The sequence below is a fragment of the Labeo rohita genome, chromosome 3 (genome assembly GCF_022985175.1).
Source record: "Labeo rohita strain BAU-BD-2019 chromosome 3, IGBB_LRoh.1.0, whole genome shotgun sequence".
Classification (NCBI taxonomy): domain Eukaryota; kingdom Metazoa; phylum Chordata; class Actinopteri; order Cypriniformes; family Cyprinidae; genus Labeo; species Labeo rohita.
The window spans coordinates 27,873,737-27,887,667 of NC_066871.1; the positions used below are offsets into that span (position 1 = coordinate 27,873,737).

General features: G+C 35.4%; 1 protein-coding gene across 1 annotated transcript in view; it reads left to right on the plus strand.

Annotated features, from left to right (window-relative positions):
* tanc2a (tetratricopeptide repeat, ankyrin repeat and coiled-coil containing 2a) overlaps positions 1–13,931 on the plus strand; it is a 151,041-nt gene that overhangs the window by 13,888 nt on the left and 123,222 nt on the right. Inside the window, 1 exon segment of the mRNA XM_051103493.1 lies at positions 4,387–4,509. The gene's annotated coding sequence lies outside the window, so the exon portion shown is untranslated.

Genomic DNA, 13,931 nt, shown 5'->3' on the forward strand with positions numbered 1-13,931 from the left:
AGTGCACAGAGCACTGGAGATATGCTTTCATTTGCTTGCTGATTTTGTCTGTCTTGTTACCATGGTGATCTTTATGTTTTTATATATATATATATATATATATGAATATATATGCTCCGTAACAGGAAAATATAAGCATGAAAGGATTTTTATAATCAGATCAGTGCTGAGGCTCAGAGGAGATGGTTCTGTTAACCATGTTTTTTTCACGCTGAATGAAATGCAGACGAAACGTAGCTGCCCAGATCAAGACGTGACAGCACTTTAGGCGTATGCTTTGTTTTGTCTAGAATTTGTGGATCATCCACTCACCTGCTGTTTTTATAGGGGCTTGTGGTTTTACCTTATTTCCATGCTTATTTTATATTTTTAAAAAAGTTTTATTATTTGTACTTGTTTGCGTATTTGTATATATACATATACACTTTATTTTAATTTTTGCTTATTTTTATTTTATTTTATTTGTGTCATCTTATTTTATATTTTCTGATTTTTTTTTATTTTTTTTTTATCTACACTTTTATTTTTCTTGTTTTTTAATTGTATTTATTTGCCTATTGTATTTTTAGTTTTTTGCTTATTTTTTCATTTTATTTATATTCATCTTATTTTTAGTTTTTTTTTTTTAATTAATTGTTATTTGTACTTTTTATTCATTCATTCGTTCATTCATTTGCTTGCTTGTTTTTATTTGCTTACCTCGTGTTTTTTGGATATTTGTATATTTTAGATTTTTATGTGTTATTTATACTTTTATTTTTAATTGTATTTATTTGCTGATTGTACATTTAGGTAGCTGTACTATTAGTTTTGTTTTTATTTTCACTTTTTTAAGATTTGCTTATTTTATATTTTATTATTTATGTTAATATATATATCTTTTTAAAATAATTGTTATTTGTAATTCATTCATTCAGTTATTTGCTTGCTTATTTTTTATTTTATTACATTTTTATTTTTGGCTATAGTTGTGAATACAGGCACTTTAGGTGATTATGAAACAGGCTTTGGACTATGAAACAGACTTTATTTTATTTATTTATTTTTATTGCAATTTATTTTATTTGCTTATCTTATTTTTTTATGTGTATATTTATATTATATTTCATATATATTTGTGTATTTTGTATTTTTATAGTTTTTATGTTATTTAAATTTATACTTTTATTTAGCTTATTTTTTAATGGTATTTATTTGCTTATTGTACTTTCAGTTTTTTGTTTTTGTTTTTGTTCTTTACATTTTTGTTATTTTAACTTTTTTTAAGTTTTGATTATTTTTATTGTATTATATATGTTCATCTTATTTTTATCTATTTATCTTTTTAATTCATTCATTTACTTGCTTAATTTTTATTTTATCACGTTTTATTTTTGGCCATGGTTATGAATATAAGCACTTGAGGTGATTGTGAACCAGACTCAAACTTGCGTCACCCACATGAGCACCACAGCTTAGTGTGTCAGAGCATGTGCATTAATCGCTGTGCCACACATCAAAATGTTATGAATGTATAGGTGTACAATTCCATGCATAAACTGCTCTTTACTACTTGCTGCAAACTCTTGCAGAGGACCGTAGAGAGAGCAGTGTGCATGATGCTGAGTGTTGGCTGCACCTCACCAATTACAGAATGTGCTCAGAATGTGTCCATTCTCACTGAAGCAGTTGATGTGTCTATATGTGTGGGTGTGAATATGTATGTTCTATGCTTTAAGCATGCCATTTGTTTTTATGTTTACTAAAATATGCATATGCTTACATGGAAAATTACTGTGGGTGAGAGCACGTGGGTCTCAGTCTCTCCCTGTCAGTTTCAGTTTTAATGTGCTGCATTGGAAGGACACATAATTGTAAATTTATATTGTTTGTTTCTGCTAAGCTGCGTATAGAGAGCATCAACCCGGCTTCCAGAAGTAATCTATATCTAGCGTTCCAAACTCGTAAGACCTTCGTTCTTCTTGGGAACGCAAATTAAGATGTTTTTGATTAAATCTTAGAGCTTTTTGATCCTGCATAGATGGCAACTACCATGTTCAAGGCCCAGAAAGGTAGTAAGGACATCATTAAATTTAGTCCATTTGACATCAGTGGTTCAACCGTAATGTTATGAAGCTACGAGAATACTTTGCTCTTTTATATTTCTGTCTTTGACACGCGTTCATGACAGTACCACTGAAATTCTTAAAAATAATCAAAAATATTATTGAACAAAAATGTTACATTGGTTTTCCTGAAAAAATAAAACTAAATCTGAACATTTCAGGTGAAATTGATAATTTCTGAACCAATAATATAACAAACAAAATAGAGCTGTTCAGTCATTGTTAATTTGTGGGCTGTTCCTTATGGATTTTTAGGTTGGTGGTTCTTAGTCAATTGAGATCTCATTACTTGAGGAGACTTTTTGTTCTGCAACACGAAGTGCACTGTTCCTCAAACATGAATTTTGGAATTTTTTAGGTAGGTAAGTTGCTACATAAAGAAAATCAAGTCAAATGATTCTTTCTAACAACAAACAACAAATTGTGTACTGGAAAAACATGATACAGTACATTCTTTTTGTCTCAGACTGCATCTGGCTATACTGAACAGTACTGTCAGTTTACCTGCTCAAATTCTTAAAACATTTTAAAATTTTTCATGTTTTGAATCTGTCATATAGACTCCACATTAATTTTGAAAAGCAAAATATTTTTTATCTGCTCACTGAAGGTGCTGGTGGCATCAGCAGATGTCCCTCGCACGGTCTGCAGGTAACGTAAGGCGCGGCTCATCTGTCGGGCCCCATGTTTTGGCTATGGTTTGCAGTATCTGTGTCCCTTCTCTGTGCTGTAAGGGGTTCAGGTATCACCCACACAATACACACAACAGGGCCGTATATCAGCACGGAAAGACGAGAAGTTTGTTTGCCCACTGCTCTCCAAAGACTCCGGCAGCCGTCTGGAAGGTGCATTTTTAAAAAATCTGAAACTGAAACTGCTGAAAAAATACTTACTATGTAATTTCTGCACCACCAGCATTACCATTTCTGGTCGATTAGTAGTCGTTAATTTTAAGCATTAGTCAACTATTAGTCGCACGTTTATTAATAAACCATATAAATCATAATAATGAGCCTTTAATTTTTATTTAAATTAATTTGAATTTAATTGCCTTTAAAGCACATGCAAAAAAAAGCTTGCCACAGCGCACTGGCAAATATAATAATTATGAATGTGTCAGGGAAAAACTGTAAGGAGATTTCATTAACGTTTTAATTACCTATTGATAATCTAGTGCTTTCTTTGTTTTCGGCTTAAGAGATGAAGTCAGTAGTGAATGCACCTGTATGCATGTTTCATACGGATTAATCTGAGAATATTTGTTTTCTATTAGAATTGTTTCATTTAAAAGTAGACATTCTCTATAGATATGTTTTTCATGTCTGTAAGGCAAATATACACAAAGTTTCGAAGATACACACTTAAGTTCACAGAGACTGAAATGGCAGAAAGCACACCTGTTTGCTTTAAATATTTTACAAAAGCGCAACATTTCGTTGTTTTTCTGGGGATGGTACCGGAGCGCTCCACATCAATTTCAGTGCCGCACCAGGTGGGCTACCGAGCAAGTTTACTACGTCAGAAAAGCCAAACATATTGAACGGATTATGTGCTGCGAATGTATTAATTTACAAATCAAGCACTATGGTAAAGTTCTTTTGAGGCCATTAGGGTTGTATTGTGAAAACAAAGTCTTTATTAATCAATAATCTGCCCATGTAATCATAATTAGTGTGAAAAGAAATAAAACTTGTCTGTGTTTTACTGCCATTTAGTGTTCATTGCAGCTATAAACTGCAGGTACTTTATTGAAGTTGAGCAAAACTGTATGAAAAGGTCCTTTTCCTAATAAGCCTACAGTATATGTAGGTAATTCTAATAGTGTTTCTTGCCTTAGCAAACAGCGCTAACTGTGCCATCAGATAATTGATGCTCTGTTTGCTTTGTGGTGTTTTTATGTCAAGAAGTTGGCAGCTGTTCTACTCTCATATTCCACCTCTTTCTCTCTCCCTCTCTCACTCTTTATCATCTTGTCTCAAGAGAGTAACTTGTCCCCCATGTGTGCAGACGTGTAAATGCGCACGTTATGTGTTAATTAAATTGCATGTGTAGTGTTCCATGTTTTTTTTTTTTTTAGTGCTGTAAAGGTTGCACATAGATACCCCTCCTTACTAGGAGCCTCCGGCAACATGCCGTCGAAGGTGCCGGTGGGATTTGTGGGGCTATTCATAGGCAAGATGCGAGTTTGTTTGGCTCACGATAGGGTCTGGAAAATGACGGCCGCTGTTTTTGTTATCATGCTTCTGATATGTTCTGCTTTTGTTTTCTCCCTCTTATACAGAGCCGCTGAGGTTTAAATCTTAAGGAGATGGGACTTGGGCTTCTGCCCAAAGGAGAACGTTTCCAACTCTGCCCCTTATAGCTGTGACCGGTTTGCCGTGAGGCCCCGTACCCCCTTCTAATGGTGAGTTGGCTTTCTGCTATCTTTATGGGAGAAACAGTATGGGTTGTACAGTAAGGAATCGAGATTAAATCCTAGTTGTAGATTGATTAACTGATCGCTTCCAAGGTTTTACTCAATAAAACAATTGCTTGTTATGGATATTTCTGGTAAAGTTTACAATCAATCAGGTAAAATGTCCACAAGTTTGTGAGTTGTTTACTTACTTTTTAAAATTAATCTTCCCATTAACGCCATTATATTGTTCATTCAGACTGATTCGTGAACGTGCACGAACATGAGGAGGGATTTATCACACGAACCAATCACAGCCAATCATAACCAGTCATATCCAGTCATATCACGATGACTTTTCCCCATTCATTCTCAGTTACCCCCCACCAAATTCACCAAACGCTTTAGGGGGTCTGTTAAAACTCAATGGGCTCAGGGGAGGCAAGAAAGACATGGATTCCCGCTGTAACTTTACCTGCTGATTTCGCTGCTGAACAGTTTCACTTTTTGAGTGATTGATACACTTTTTATGTCGTATTGTGTAATATTTACATTGTTTTGTTTTTGTACTACAACTTTTATTCTCATCCAATTTGTTGAGGAGACACTGCCTCCCTTGCCTCATTGGAGGCAACGCCCCTGCTGTTACATTTCAAAACTTTGACTTGCCAAAGGTACACATTTTAAAAAATGTAAGTGGAAAACTTTACCTTGGCTCTGTATGAATGCCGCCTCATCATTTAACCAAAACATGGTTGTAATCTGCAGAAGCCATTTAATTTTACATTCTCCTCCGTCCAAAGAATTTGTTCTGCATGCAGCCAACAAATAGTAACAGCTCCTCTGACAGCAACTCTGGCAAAGACAAAAGCAGCTATCATGATTGCATATGTGTCACAGTTTTACAATCCTCGTACGCTTCCGTAACTATTAAACAGCGTATACCATTGCCAACCTATGTAGCTGTTGTTCACTTTTATTTAGAAACTTTCATAGGCAGCTTTTGCCATCAGATTCAGATTCTTGCCATGATGTGAATCTGAATTGGAGGAAAAAGAGACTAGATTTATTCATAAACTAGATTTATTGTGCACTTGAAGTTTATCATGAAAACTGTTTATGAAATGCCTGGGTCACATTCAATAGAGAGAGGGGGAAAAAAAATGAAGCTGACTGCAATGCAAAAACACTTCAGTAAGCGTAAACATTGAGTTTATTTATTGCCAATAATTCAGATCTTTTGCTTGTTTCTTTGCTCAGGATTTCATGTCATTTTGTATCCACTCTAACTTTCAAAGTTGTTATACTTCCTTGACAAAGAGTGTTTTGTACCCTCCCTGACCCCTTAGTTTGCAAAAACGAGGCCTTGTTCTCTTGTCCAAGGAGCACGTTGTTGCTGTGTCCGCTCTGCGCCCATCTAATTATCCTAGTGGCTGTCCATCCGTGAAATAGGCATTACACTGTGAAACTGAGCCAGTGTAGCTTTCCTCTGAACAATCGTGATAGCTTAGCAACAATGCGGCAGTCTATAATGACCATAACAACAGCAAGGGCACACCAGAGGATTATGGGGGATTATTACCTTTGATCTGCTCCAAAACAGAATGGGCATAGAGTTGGAGGGGGCTGGGGGGTATTAGGAACGAGGCAAGTTTACTCTATATGCTCTTCTACTTTTTTCTCGACATTGCTGTTAAGGGAAGTTTGTTGTTTCTTAAAGCAAAGGAGGCAGCGAGAACGAAATAGTGATAAAAGGAAAGGAAAAACAACAAAAACCTCTTCTCAAAGTGTGGAGTCGGAAGCAGGGTGCAATGTTCAGTCATGTTTTATTAAATCTTATTTGCTATTTGTGGGCTGCTGCAGTCGCAGCAGAGTTCAAAGCTTGAGCTAGTGTGGGTTGTTTTTGGGACATTAGGAAACAGACGTGGCCAGCAATCTTGGCGATCAGCATTTCTCCGGACATCAAATAATCCACACTCGCCTAATATGCGTTTAGGGGTGATTAATTGTTCTTGGTTAGAGCTGCAGGGTGTCTCCTCAGAGTAAGGACACAGTTCAAGGGCTCTTTAATGTTGTAGAATCCCAAATGAGCAATTTGAGTCACACAGTCCCAGCACTGGGACTTCAATGTCACTCTTACACTTTCTGGGTGAGTCCCATCAAAACTGCCATGAAGTGTCCAGATATATTTACATGATATTTCACAAATTTACATAATTTACATAATATTTACATAAAGAAAATAAAGACTTTTTTGCCTATTATAATGCAATAAATAAATATAGGTGTGTGCCAAAAAATTAGAATATCGAGGGAATGTCCATTTTATTTCAATAATTTGTTTCAAAAAGTGAAACTTGTATGTTATATTAGTTCACTACACACAAAGGGTGTTTTGGTAGCCCAAGTTGCTTTGATATTGGCCTTCACCTCGTCTGCATTTTGGGGTCTCTGTTCCCTCTTTTTCTTTTTGACAATACCCCATAGATTTTCAATGGGGTTTAAGTCAGGCGAGTTTGACGGCCAATCAAGTACAGTTATTCCATGGCTAATAAACCAGGTACTGGTAGTTTTGGCTTTGTGGGCAGGTGCCAAATCCTGCTGGAAAATAAAATCATCATCTCCAAAAAGCTTGTCAGCAGCAGGAAGCATGAAGTGCTCTAAAATTTCCTGGTAGACAGCTGCATTGACTGTGGACTTGATAAAAGACAATGGACCCACACCAGCAGATGACATGGCTCCTCAAACCATCACTGACTGTGGAAACTTCACACTGGACTTTAAGCAGCTTGACTTTTGTGCCTTTCTGGTCTTCCTCCAGACTCTGGGACCTTGATTTCCAAATGAAATGCAAAATTTGCTTTCATCTGAAAACAGGACTTGGGACCACTGGGCAACAGACCAGTACTTTTTCTCCTTAGCCCAGCACAGATGCTTCTGACATTGTTTTTGGTTCAGGAGTGGCTTGACGCATGGAATTCTACAGCTGTAGCCCATGTCATGCAGACGTCTGTATGTGGTGGTTCTTGATGCACTGACACCAGCCTCAGTCCACTCCTTATGAAGCTCCCCCAGATTTCTGAACCGCCCTTGCTTGACAATCCTCTCAAGGCTACGGTCATCCCTGTCACTTGTGCACCTTTTCCGGCCACATTTTTCTCTTCCTCTTAACACTCTGTTAATATACTTCGATATTGTGCTCTGTGAGCATCCAGCTTCTTTTGCAATTGGCTTTTGAGACTTTTCCTCCTTATGGAGGGTGTCAATGATGGTCTTCTGCACAACCGTCAAGTCAGCAGTCTTCCCCACGATTCTGAAGCCTACTAAGCCAGACTGAGACAATTTAAAGGCTGAGGAAACCTTTGCAGGTGTTTTGCGTTAATTCACTGACTAGATTGGGACACAGGGAGCAATGTTGAACCAATGTTGAACTTTGTCATGATATTCTAATTTTGTGAAATACTGGATTTGTTTTTGTTTTTTTTCTTTAATCCATAATCATTAAATTTGAAACAAATAAAGGCTTGAAATATTTCACTTGGTGTGTAGTGAACTAATATAACATACAAGTTTCACTTTTTGAAACAAATTATTGAAATAAATGGACTTTCCCTTGGTATTCTAATTTTTTGGCACATACCTGTATATCATCAGTTTGTTGGATCTATTGTTTGTTCAATCTGGATTTTGTTCATTCTATCATTTTTCTTCTCATTCATTCACTTAATCTATCGGTCATTTGCTCTGTTGTTTTTTTTTTTTTTTCTATCGATTGTTAGTTTCATCTATCTATCATTCATTCTTTCTATATTTCATTCTATTTATCTATTGTTCGTTTGTTCTATCGTTCGTTTTATCATTCTATCTCATTCTACAATATAAAAAAAATGTTGTTTCAACTTAAAATAATTTGTTACCCCACTGACTTAAAATCTATCTATCTATCGTTCTGTCTATTGTTCTATATATCGTTCTGTTGGTCATTTTATCGTTCTATCTATCTATTTTATCTATCATTCTATCATTCTGTTGTTTTAACTGTTGTTCTGTTCTATCATTCTATCTGTCTATCGTTCAATCTATTTATTGTTCTATCATTCTATCTATTGTTCTGTCAGTCATTTTATCGTTCTATCATTCCATTGTTTTATCTATCATTCTATCATTCTGTTGTTTTATATATTGTTATATCGTTCTATCTATCTATCTGTCTATCTATCTATCTATCTATCTATCTATCTATCTATCTATCTATCTATCGTTCTGTCTGTTGTTCTATATATTGTTTTGTTGGTCATTTTATCGTTCTATCATTCTATTTTATCTATCATTCTATCATTCTGTTGTTTTAACTGTTGCTCTGTTCTATCATTCTATCTGTCTATCGTTCAATCTATTTATTGTTCTATCATTCTATCTATCATTCTGTCTGTCATTTTATCGTTCTATGTCATTCTATCATCGTTCTATCTATCATTCTATCGTTCTAGCTTTCGTTCTAGCAGTCTGTCTGTCTATTGTTCTGTCATTTTTTCTATCATTCTAATTTTGAGATCAATTATTACCCGGATATTTGTTCATATGATTCACTGATTTGTATTAATTTTGTATGACTCAGTGAGTATCACCAAACATGTATCTGACTAATTTAGGTGCAAAACAGTACAGCTAGAAACAGATGCTGTTGTAAAAAAAAAAATTGCTGTTGCTGATTAAGTTTGGAACTAGCAAATGGTGACATCCAAAAAGAACATCAGTTGGAACATTTTTCAAGTTTTTAACATCGGCCAACATTTAAATATCGAATGGCTGAAGTTCTATCCGCTCCTGATGAGTTGTAGATGCAGATATCTGTGCCATGTGTTCAGTGTTGAAACAAACAGCATGGACCCTTTGAGATGTCTCATTTTAGAATACCTCATGTTGCTCCTTCTCATGCAAGACAAGCGCCACCTGCAAACTGATCTCAAAGACTTTTTTTAAGGCATAACATCTGTTTCAGCTGTCTGCTTCTACAAATTTATTTTTATTTTTAAGATGAGTCAGTGTGTTATTACATTAATAAAAATGAGCTATATTTTGTTTTTATGCTTCAAAGATGATTTAGGCCTGTATTTTTTGGATGAGCTGTTTTCCTCAGGCAACACATCTAGGCCAAATGTTTGGCTTTGTTCAAAATGAATATTAGTGTTTGCACATACTACACTGTATAACTGTACACAAGTAGGGGAAAAAATGGCATGACCGTGGGAGGTTACACATTTAATTTAGCAAGTATAGTCAGGTTGTTTTTTTTTGTTTGTTTGTTTGTTTGTTTGTTTGTTTGTTTGTTTGTTTTTTGAAAATATCTCATGTCACTTATATCAAGATATTTTTTAATCAGTGCAGTGTGGGATACCTTAATCTGTGCATGTGTGCTATGTTGTTTACTGCACATATACTGGCATTGATAGTAACTATTCCATGTTTTAATGTATACAAAAAAAGTTACATACAGTATGCAGTTTGCATACTGTAAACTGCAGAAATGTTAAGAGTAGTATGTAAGATGTTGATCATTTTAAAGAGGACAACTTCAACCATTCTGCTTCTTTCATCCATGTGCTTCTAGAGGAAATATCGTCATACTGTGCAAATTATGCGAGAATGGGACAAACCATTCCTTTCTGAGGCCGGGTTTTCTAGTGGGTAACTTAGATAACAATGTTTTTTTGGGCACAAATAAAACAAGTTATATTACAATAAACACTTATTATTTTTGAAGCGCACACCCAAATGTCTTGATAAGCTAATCTAACTGAAGTCAAAACTATGAAATTAATTTATATTTGAGGTAATTTTCATGCTTAAATGCATAGTAGAGTGAGCAACTTTACAAAATCGGACAGCTGAATAGCAGGGTTGTATGTGGTATAAACATTTTTGAACAAAAGATATGGCTTTTTCAACATATAGTAGTGCGATTGGGGAAAAAATATAATTGTGTGCTAGAAAATTAAGCATTGGGCTTTATATTGATGAAAATATATTAAAAATATACTTCACGGACATGAGATGTACCCACGATTATAGACAGACCCTTATACAACTGAACAGGGAGCAGATTGCATAATGGTGCTTTCATTTTTAAGGTTCAAGGCTGTAAAAAGTCCCTCAGTATTACTCTTTAAGAAGGGAAAAATTCTCACATCAGTTCTGTTTACCCAGTGTTACATTACAGATTCAGTATAACATTGTTGTTGATTTTAGAGGGTTTCTTCTATTTGTCATTCTGGGGATTCAGCGGCTGCTTTATCAGTGATGGTCGATTAGATACAGAGTGTTGAAGCCTCCATCTGTTTACCCAGAAGCACTCAGGCGTTGGAGTGTTGATTAGTCGGGTTATTTGACATGGTTGCGGCAGCTGCTGGACAAGGAAGGGCTTTGATCGACAGAAAACCTCTGTTTGTCTATGGCCTGATATTTTATTCCGCTCTCTAGCATGGTATCATTTGTTTGATAGACTAAGGCCCTTATAGTGTAATAAAGAGATGCCTGTTCCTGGGTGTCTTTTTTTCCAGCAATACTGAAGTCTCATCCTCAGATTGCTCACCCACAGACTGTTCACAGAGCAGCTGATGCGCATTACACACAAAAAACGAGAGCGTGTTCCAGTCTGATTGATTGACTTAAAGGGATAGTTGACCCAAAAAATGAAAATTTATCTGTTGTTAATTACTCACCCTCATGTTGTTCTAAACCCATAGGACCTTTGTTCATCGTCTGAACACAAATGAAGATATTTTTGATGAAATCCGAGAGCTGTCTGACCCTGCATAGACAGCAACGCAACTGACACGTTCAAGGCCCAGAAAGCTAGTAAGGACGTTGTCAAAATAGTCCATGTGACAAGGATTTATAAAAAAAAATCTTAGCCCCAAACTTTTGAATTACATTGTACATGTATTCACTTGTCAGTGCCTTAATAATACACATGCTTGCTACACGCAAGCACAGAAGGGAAAAAAGTATGTTCTCATGATTGTTGTGTGTAAACCACAAACATTCAGCCATGTTGTTTACATTGAGGCAGATTTGTTTGGACCGTCGTCATCGCCACGGAGGAGTTCTGAGTGGGTGCCGTCACCGCAGGGGTCTTAGTCACCATCCACCGCTTTTCTGATTCCCTCGTTGCCATCCTCTGTAACATTCTCCACTGCGTCGTCATGTTAGTGCTAAAAAACGATTATTAAAACTTACGAAGACATGCATTTCAATACATACTGTACACAATCAAAGCTTCTGATGGAATTGGCGTGTACGTGTTTACATTCTGAGTGTTTGCAGAGATGAATAGTTGAATTGGACAAACTCTAAAGTCTTCTGCAAGTCTTGATAATTTATGTGTATTGGACCGTTACGGTTTCATTTAAAACGGCTGTGGGAATGAATGATTGCAGCTGTAATCCTGGCATTTAGTTCGTCTCCTCTTGTCCGTCATCTGCCCTTGGTCAGGTGACTATGCCTGTAACGTTAAACTCGGCACACGCTCTGTCCTCTTTCAGAAACTGCTGTCTTGCTGTGGCTGTCTGACGGAGTGGAGGGGAGTGTGTGTTGCTCCACAGGGACCGTGCACACCCGCTGCATGGGTTATATTACCTTTCCTAAAATACCACGAGCGCCAGGCGTGCCCAGGGCACGTGGAGGACATCTTAGTGACAGTGTCAAACCCGGCTAACAACATAGATGATGTTAATGCTAATGGGTTAACGTGAAGCGCCATATGATAACCACATGAATCAGCATGGTTAAGTGATTTATCACAATTGTTTCCCAGGAGGAATCTAAACCTTTGACCTTGATCCAGTTATTTTGTTGAAGTAAATTAGATTGTAATGCTCTAGGGTGTAGCGTTTTTAGTTAAAAACTCCTCAACTATCACACAACCAGATGGAAACAATAATATTTAAAAGACTTAGATTTTGATTATTAATTAATTTATTTGTTTGATTTTGTTAGTTTTGTTGGTTTGTGTTTGTTTGTGTAGTTTGGTTTGTTTTTGTATTGTTTTGTGCTTTTGTTTTCATTTGGATTTGATGGGTTCCATTTTGTTTTGTTTTGTTTTTGTTTTGTTTTTTATTTGTTTTGTTTTTTATTTGGTTTGCTTGTTTTGTATTGGATTGTTTTGTTTTGTGTTTTTGTTTTCGTCTGGTTTTGTTGTTTTGCGTTTGTTAGGTTTGTTTGATTTGTTTGATTTGTTTTGTGTTTTCATTTGGTTTGTTTGTTTTTGTTTTCATTTGGTTTTATTTGGTTTGTTTGTATTGTTTTATGTTTTAGTTTTTTATTTGTTTTGGTTTGGTTTGTTTCATGTTTTTGTTTTTATTTGATTTCATTCAGTTTTGTTTGGTTTGATTTGTTTTCTTTTGCGTTTTCTTTTATTGTTTTGATTTGGTTTGTTTTGTATTGTTTTCTTTTATTTTTGTTTTCATTTGGGTTCATTTGGTTTGTTTAGTGTTTTATTTTCATTTGATTTTTTTTTAGTTTAGTTTTGTTTGTTTGTTTTGTATTGTTTTTTTTTTTGTTGTTGTTGTTTTGTTTTGCTTTCATTTGGTTTTGTTTGGTTCCGTTTGGTTTGTTTATTTGTATTGTTTCGTAAAGTGTTTTTGTTTTATCTCATTCAGTTTTGTTTGGTTTGTTTGTTTTGGATTGTTTTGCATTGTTTGTTTTCATTTGATTTCATTCATGTTTTGTTTGGTTTGTATTGTTTTGTGTTTTTGTTTTCATTTGGTTTTGTTTGGTTCGGTTTGGTATGTTTCTTTTGTATTGTTTTGGTTAGTATTGGGTTTTGGTTTGTTGTTTTGTTTGGCTTGTTTTTTGTTTTGTTTTTTTGTGTGGTGTTTTTTGTGGTACCTTATGTTTTATTTGATAAAAAAATGTCTTAAACATTTTTAATTATTGTAGTCTTAGATAAGGTCAGCAAAGTCAGTCTAGGTGTTTCTCATAGCCGTTTTCCCAAACTGAAGAATGGTCACTGTTAAGTTAATATGGCACATTGCATGGCTATCCAGCATATTGCTTGCCCCTTTCTCCATATGATTTGACCTTTGACCTTGACCTGAACTTTAAACCGTACTAATAGGACTTTCAGTGTGTTCACGCACCTGCAATTATCATTACAGGGATAGTTTAGTAAGATTTATGTAACATCTAGGCCCCTTCTTTTATTCCTCGCTCCCCCCCCCCGTCTCTCTCTCTCTCACACACACACACACACACACACACACTTACACATTTTCTTAGCTATCTAGACTACTGATTTTATGTATACCTATATATATTATTACTATAAACTACACATAACGCTGTGCCTGTTAGAGAGGTTTGTGCATTATTTTTTTTAATTATTTAAAAAAAAATGTATTTCTATTTATGAATCCTTTTTCTAATTCAGG